We start from the raw sequence: 8,320 nt of genomic DNA, 5'->3' as shown, positions 1-8,320 counted from the left end.
CCTGGGACTGGGGTGCACCCTAGCCCAGGGCAAAACCAAAGAAAGATGCATTTCCAAGGGTTATATAATGCAGAAGCAATGGAAATCCATATGTGACCGTCTCCCATCCCATCAGCTGAAAACTGTATAATTAGGTTAGTCAAAGGAAACTTTGCTCCCTCAGTCCATCCCCAGCTTTGAACTGCCAAGTTAAAGTGGTAGTATCTAGGAAAACCTGCTAAATATGAAATAAGAATTAATATTTCTTTGCTACTAAGTGCCAGCATGATGTAGCGGTTTGAGTGCTGGACTAAATCCCCACCTTAGTCATGGAAACCCACTGTGTGACCTTGTGCAAGTCACACACACAGCCTTAGAAGAAAGCAATGGCAGACCTCAGAATAAATCTTTCTAAGGATACCTAGGACAGAGTTGACTTGAAAATTTACACCAACAAATGCCACTGGACGTTTGGTTATTATACTAAAAGGACTCTGTAATCTATCTGCCTACCATCTGCTCTTACAGTCAGGATATATGGGTCAGGGTACAAGCAGAATTTATTCTTTATATAATGCATATTGAAGAGGAGCAGATTCTCTCTTGCCTTGCCTTACTTACTTTCCACAGTTTTCTCTTTGCTTTAGTTTACTTCATTTCATCCAGTATCTATCCCACTGGGCTGAGAAAAAGGAAAGAAATCAGAGGACCATACGATCAGTACTCCTGAGAAGCCAGTTCCATTAGGTTTTGTGCCTTCCCAGGTAACATTAGGAGCTTGTGTTTTCTTGTTTTGCTTTTCTTCCCTTATCCTTCCTTCCTTTCCTGCTTTTGATAGTTGTCTCATAATAGAAGTTGTCTGTGTAATTCATATAGGGCTATATCATTAAACCCGATATAAAACAACAATCATTAAAAGTAAGCCACAATTAGAAGTATATTAATGCAAGATTAGGACAAGAAGGCCTTATTGAATTTTTAAAAAATCATAAAAATGATGCAAGTGAACTTCGATGGGGAGATTGGAGGTTGGTTTGGGGAGGTGTCAGTAAAAACAACCTTCCTTTATTGCAGTAGATAAAGAGAGCATTTCCCCTCTTCAAATAGGTTGCAGTGCCCCCTTGCACTGATTTACCATCAAAAGATCTTTTTTTCAAAACCAAGAGCTGACTTTCAACCACTTCAAGTTTATATTTTCTGTTTGTTTCTCCATTTGATTTTATTCTTGGCAATCTGTGTGGCCCCCAGAATATCCCAGGGGTGCAAAATTGGCCCTCAGACCCAGCAGAATTGCCCAGCTCTATCCTAGTGGTCACTTGTTTCATTAGATTTGGAAGGGCCATTCAGGTCCAGGATTCTGAAGATCTTCAGGTAAGGGTTAAGGACGCACAACAGAAGTCCACAGACCATGTGAGATCCACTATCACATTTTGTATAGTATCCTCAAGAAGCTTCTAGTCCAGACTCCATAGCATCCAACATTTCACAGGTGAACATCAGAAGGCATGTTGTTTTAAATTTTAAAAATTGCTGAAATGAGATCATTTCTCTTTTGTGTTTTAGGAAACTATCCCTGCTCTTTTCATATTATGCCTGTCTTTGGTATTAAATTGCCTGTTAAAAAAATAATGTCCAGGAACACATCTACTGTACTTCATCAACTCAAGTATTCCTGTTGTCTTATCAGTGAATGGTCTATTCTGTTTAGATAGAAATGGTTAGGATTTTCCTTACCCCCAAATATGATAATTCAGCCCTGCTGGGAGGGGGATTCCTCTTCATTCTGCTTAGTAGATCCCTGATTTCTTCCCCAAAATTCTGCATACATAGAATCACTGAAGTTACCTTGAACTGAAGTCATATGTTGCATTTTGGGACAGTCTGACACCAAGAGTTGAATTCAGGGCTATGAATTTAAGTCCAACACTCTACCCACCAGTCTAATTACAGTTGCCCCATGGGCTTTGAAACGTTTTGTTATATTCCTGCAGAATTAAAATAAAATAGTACCCCATGGCTAATCCTCTGACTGAATAACTCTAAACTTACATTTTCAATACTTAACCCCAAAAAATCTTAACAATGTCAAAGGTTAGAGGAATTACAGGAAATATGTGCGAGGATTAGTTTCCCCTTGCTTGAAGCTTTCTTTTTAATTCCAAGGAACTTTTTCTACAGCTAGGGATACATAAACACATAAATGAAAGAAAAAGCACTCTTTTCTTCAATATGGTCTGTATGTTGTTGTGGGCTTTCTTTTTTCTTTTCTGGATTTAATAATCTGTATATATTGATGCATAAGATTGTGACTTCAAGGGAAGAAGAATCAGTGGGCACAGCTTTTATTTATGCATAACATTTGTTGTATTAAATGTATTCCTTGTGTTTTTGTACATAGTAAGAGGTTCCTCATCAGAATTTAATGTTCTATGGAAGTGACCACTGTTATTCCCATGAGTAATGTTGTTACTTTTAAAAACTCATCTCATCATCCTATGTTTGATAGTTTTTAACCCAAAGTGTGTGCTTGTTAAAATAAATAAATAATAAATAAATTAAATATTTATTTGTATTCCGCCCCTCGAGAACCAACAAAATCGGGGCGGCTAAAAAGTTAAAAATACAGCACATATAAAATCCCTGGTGCCCTCCCCTCCTTAAAAAAGTATTAAATCCAATGCAGAATTAAAAACAAACAAACAAAAAACATACAAGTTAAAAACTGACCAGAAGGTCAACAACATCACATCAGCAAACCATCAATGGGAGCAGCAGTATCTTATTCCCAGACGTTTTTCTGAGGCCGGGTTCTCTATTCTGGGAAGACCTGCCGGAAGAGATGCATCTTAACAGCCTTTTTAAAGCTGTCTAAGGATGTAAGCAAATGGATCTCATCCGGCAGGCCGTTCCACAGTCTGGGGGCGATGATAGAAAATGACCTCTGATCGGTTGCTGATGTTTTCTGATTTTATATATCTTTTTCCTTCATTCATTCCTTCCTTTAACTTGGACTGTAGTCTTAAGCATATTTTTTGGACAGTAATCCCCACTGAACACAGTGGTCATAAACATGTGAATAATTTGCAGCTCTTACAGACCCCTTCATCTTCCTCATCTTTTTTTTTAAATCCAAAGTCAACAGTATCTAAAATGAAATAGGCATGCTTCACAGGAACATGGAGTGCTTCTAGAGAAAGGATCTATCCTTGTCTCCTTCACAGAATTTTAAAAGGAGTCCAAACAACATTGGCTAAAATATTATTCAGCATTGGTGAGAGGTAAAGCTCTGCCAGCATGCTTACACTGATTCTGCTACTTCTTGGACACTGTTCCATTTAAACTACAGTAGTTGCACTCATTTCATCTGTACAAGTAGTAGCCAAGATTCAGCACTCTGGACACTGAACATACCCCATGGCGAGGAAAGCTCAAATAATATTTGCAGAGCTTCACTTTCCACCCCCAAGCTATGTGCTGCTAAATGTAAATTTAAGGAGATCTCTCTACTGGACTTGTAGATTAGAGGTAGTCCCATGCTGCTTTCTAAAATGTCCTGGGATCAATTATTTTCTCCAGTGTGGTTTTTTTAATGCTCTTTCTTTAATTTGACGTACCTCAAGAAGTGTTTGCTTGCTGTTGTCATGGCTTGAGTGCCCATGTATGTTCATGCAACTGTGTAATACCATTTCTGAATGTGGTTGGGAGCTGTTTGGCTTTTTCTCTACATGGAGGTTTTGCATATTTCTGGTATTCAGTTTCCTTAAAATTCAGCTTTTATCCATTTTCCTCATTAAGTAAAGTTTATTTATGAGCATTTTCCAAATACATACTTTTTTAACTGTGTCTTCCTTCTTCATTGAAACATATCAGAAGTCTCATGTGCAGATTTAAGAGACTAGATTTTGTTTGTGTCATTGCCCATTTTATGAGATATGAAATTAGTATTTTGAAGGGAAATGCAAACCTAACAAGTTTCTGTCCCATCCCTATCTACAGCACATATATGCTTCATGTAAAAATAAAGATACCTCTCTGGAACTTCCCTGAACTGTAGCACAAGCGCTAAGAGGGAATTCTAACTAACTCACCAAAATACAAATCCCAGGATTGTGTAAAATGTAATGTGGCATGAATTTGCAATAACAGTACAGTGCAGACACATTTAAAGTCCAAAGAGCCCTAATAAAAATAGTTACTTATATGCACATGATTTCAGCCTTACTGTCTTACAGCCAGACGAGAAAGTGGGGAGAGAACTATCTGTTAACAACCATACTGCCCTGTGATGGAAGATAGATTACAGTGGAAATCCTCAACTTCAAAATTGTTTGGCTGCATAGGGAACATCTTTGTGTTACCAGATGTCATAAAGAAGTTTTATACAAGATTTGTTAACTTTTGAGCAGTTCCCAGGCACAGATGGAACAGTTATGGGTCAATGGGAATGTATAACACAACAGGAAGGAGGTTGATGGTGATGATGATAATGCCATATTTGTTACATAAGAGAGCCTGAATGGTGCAGTGGTCTAAGAAACTGGGGTTCAACCACCACTTGGGTATGGAAACCTACTTGGTGATCTTGGACAAGTCACACTCTTTCAGCTTCAGAGGTATCCAATGGCAAGCTTCCTCCAAATAAATCTTGCCCCCCCAAAAAAATTAGAATAGGGTTGTCATAGGTCAGAGTCAACTTGAAGGCACATAACTAACTAAATATATGGCATACACACGTTCATTTGGAAATGCAAACAATATGGGCAAAAAACCCAGAGTGGTGACACTCTCCAAGATGGATTATGACACTGTGAAATATGCCACATATTCTTCACCCTTTGTTAAGGCCACTGCTTTGTTGCTCTAAACTACAGTAGACCCGCTGTATTTAACTATGAGTTGACTCATTATTAAAACTGAGATTGCCCAACAAGACTCAGGCCTTTATGTTTTTTGGCAGAAGCCTATGTTCATTTGTATGTCTCAAAGCATAAAGTACAATTGTGCATCTTTCACGCAGAAAATGTTTTACAGAGAAAATTAAGGAAAGGGCATTTTTGCTTACTGGTAAATTATTCCTACTTTCATACCAGAATTTCTAGCTATTCATGTTCCCTCACCCTGACACATATGTCATGAGTATATGAAAAATACAAACAAATGGGTTCTCAGACAGGTCAAACCTGAGGCTGTTCTATTTTGGCTACATCACGAGAAGACATGAGTCACCAGAAAATAATGCTTGGAAAGGTGAAGGAATATAGAAAGAGAGGAAGACCGCATGCTAGATGGGTGAATTTTATTAAGGAGGCCATGGGCATGAATTTAGAGGATCTATGCAGAGCCGTGGAAGATAGGGACTCTTGGAGATGTCTCATGCGTGGGGTCACCATGAGTCAGGGCCAACTCGAGGGCAGTTAACAACAACAAATATGATATACAGCTGAAGGTTCTTTGTTGCTTACTTTTAATTTCTGCTCTAATTGACAGTCCTGGTATGGCTTCTGAAGCAGCCAGTGCATATGCAGTGGGTAGCTTCCATGACATTGGATTGGGGAATTTTAAAAGAAGTATCCAAGATACTGAAACAATTTGAGGAGTTAGTACATTAAAAGTGCTTTTAAACTCTGAATTAAACCCCAGAGTGAATTCACTACCCTACTGATATTGAAGCCTTCTGGGTAGACAAGCATTGTGTATCAGGAGGAGCTGCAAGCTCAGAGGAAAAAGCTGTGTGCAACCAATATTTTCTGCATGTAAAAAAATATTTATCTTAGTGAAAGATGAAAGCAAAAGAAAAGTGGGACACATGACAAAATGTCTCAGTATGGGATGTTTTCAAGTCAGGATTCCAATCATGGTATTTCATTCCATTTGCAATCAGTTTTGCACATGCACACACACACATCAGTCAGTTTCTATGGCCACTGAGTACAGTCAGAGTTAAGCAACCACTTCAGACAGCAGATTGGGAAGCAGCAGTGACTGGTTTCTAGCTATTGCAAGCATAACTCTTGTTTATATGTGACATTTCTGGTCACAGTTCAATGTACTGGTTATGACACACAAAACTCAACATAACGGGTCCCAGCTGTGTGAAGGATCTGACCTCCCTATATGAGCCTGTTTAAGATCTTCAAGGAAGGGCTTTCTGTCACTTTCACAGGAACATTCGATGAGAAGGACATGGCAAAAGACATTGTCAGTGGCTGCACTCAGATTGTACATAGATTCCCTTCCACGGAAACTTGGGCTGCCTTTCTCCTTGTTGTCATTCTGTTGCCAAGAAAAAAACATTTTATTCTGGCAGACTTTGAAGAACTGAATGGCTGCTGTAGAAAGTCTTTTTGTATTTTTAGTGGGGATACTGCACTTATTCTTTTCCTTAATATGCTTTAAAAGTGTTCTTAAATTGTTTTTAATTTAGTTTTTTAAATGCAGTGTTTAATTGTGTTTTAATATCATAATTTATTGGGTTTTTAGTTGTATCTACTTTTTGAATATGTTATAACATGCCATGGATCTGAATATTGGAAGAAAGGGTAGGATATAAATAATAACTTGAAGCAAAATTAAATTACCTTTTCTTGGAAAAGCTATGCATGACTCATGGCCTGAACTGTATCCTCTAGACTTGCCTGCGGCATTCAAGTTTGGTAGAAGATACTATTCTGTTGCCACTGCTAAAGTAATATTTAACTGTAATTCCCATTGACTTCTAAATGTTTAATGCAATAAAAGGTGCCATTTTGTCCTGTGTTTCAAGCAGCAAAATGTCTTGCCCTGTTGCATACATTGGGATACTTTTTGTGCTTCTCCCCTAAATATTTCTGCATTTCTGTGTATCCTGATGTTCCCTAAAGCTTGTTAAAACCTTATAAGTAGAGAAGAAGGAGGTCCTTTCTCCAGATCTTTTTCCAGATGTGCAAACACACTAACCTCAGAGGTTTTAACAGGCTTGAGGATGGAGTAAAATCAGAACTGTAATGCAGAATGTGTAAGAAAATTAAATTAAAAAATTTCTAAACAGTAATAATAGAGCAGTTTTTTAGTTCTGATAAACACTAAAAAATAGGGACTGTCAGAGGATATGGAGTCTCACGGGTATATTTTTATTATTAAGAGGCACATGCATCAGTACACACACATCAGCGAGAGGGGACTGGCATGGATCCTAGTACATATATTCTACAACACACCCAGATTTGAAGTGCATAGCATGCTGTTTCTCTATGATGAAGCACATCTTTTGATTTTTAAAATAAATATTATTTATTAGATTGCAAGTATATCAATTACTGTGGTGCAAGGAGCTTTCTCTAGAGCTGGCTGGCCTGTGTCCCAGCTACTTAATGAGTACCAGCCAGTTCTCTTGAACACCAATAACATACTATACACAATAAGACTTTTCAAAGAGAATCCACTATTCCCCACACATACTTTTTACAATTGCATGAAAGCAATCTAAGGTCATGTGAGAGGTATGAGTCTTTCCTTGGGGCGTTGTTACATTAATAATATCCAGGGTTGTTGAAGATTATAAAAGAGGTTCGTAAGTACATCTGCATCCCAATATTTTGAAAGAGTAATTTGTGGCATTCCCTGGAAAGCCCAGGGGGTGCACCCCCTCCCAGGATAGCAATGTCTACTGAGAATAGGATGTGATGGCCTCACTGGCAAACCACGAGATCATGATTCACCTTCTGGTTGACAATGCTTTATCCGTGATTGGATAAGCCCATGTTGATTCGGCTGAGACAGTGTACACATCTTGCTCCCCTTTGCTAATTAGAAATCTCCTGAGTACACATTGGTCCCTGATTCCGCAAATTGCCTTCTGATGTACTATGAGATAATGTAAACCTAATGTAACCCTGATGTGAATAAAGAGAGCTGGCCAAGACCTGGCCAGCAGAAGAAGCTTTGCACCCCCATTCCTGTCTCTGCGTCTCTCTGCCGCGACAGTAATTCATAATTCATCACCACTGCAAGAGAGCCAGCGTGGTGTAGTGGTTTAAGAGCTGGGTTATGGGGTAGTCCACACTGGCCAAATAAAGCAGCTTCTAACTACTTTGAAGAGATGTTTAGAGATGCATGAGGCAAAACCAGGCATAAAGCAAAAAGAAGCTGGACTCCAGGGCTAAAAACTGGAGCAAAAAAAGCTGGGATACGCCAACTCGAGGCAGAAAATGTGCATCATCGCACCATCATATAAACAGCTTGGTACCAGTACAGGACTGAGGGAAAGCAAAAAAGCAATCACCAAAAATGTAATGGATGTAATTACAATATACTCAAACCAGACAGTACAAAAAGGGGGCATGAGGTGAAGGGGTCATGTATG

Source organism: Sceloporus undulatus, chromosome 5 (assembly GCF_019175285.1).
Source record: "Sceloporus undulatus isolate JIND9_A2432 ecotype Alabama chromosome 5, SceUnd_v1.1, whole genome shotgun sequence".
In the NCBI taxonomy this organism is placed as follows: Eukaryota; Metazoa; Chordata; class Lepidosauria; order Squamata; family Phrynosomatidae; genus Sceloporus; species Sceloporus undulatus.
Note: the sequence above shows the minus strand (reverse complement) of the source record.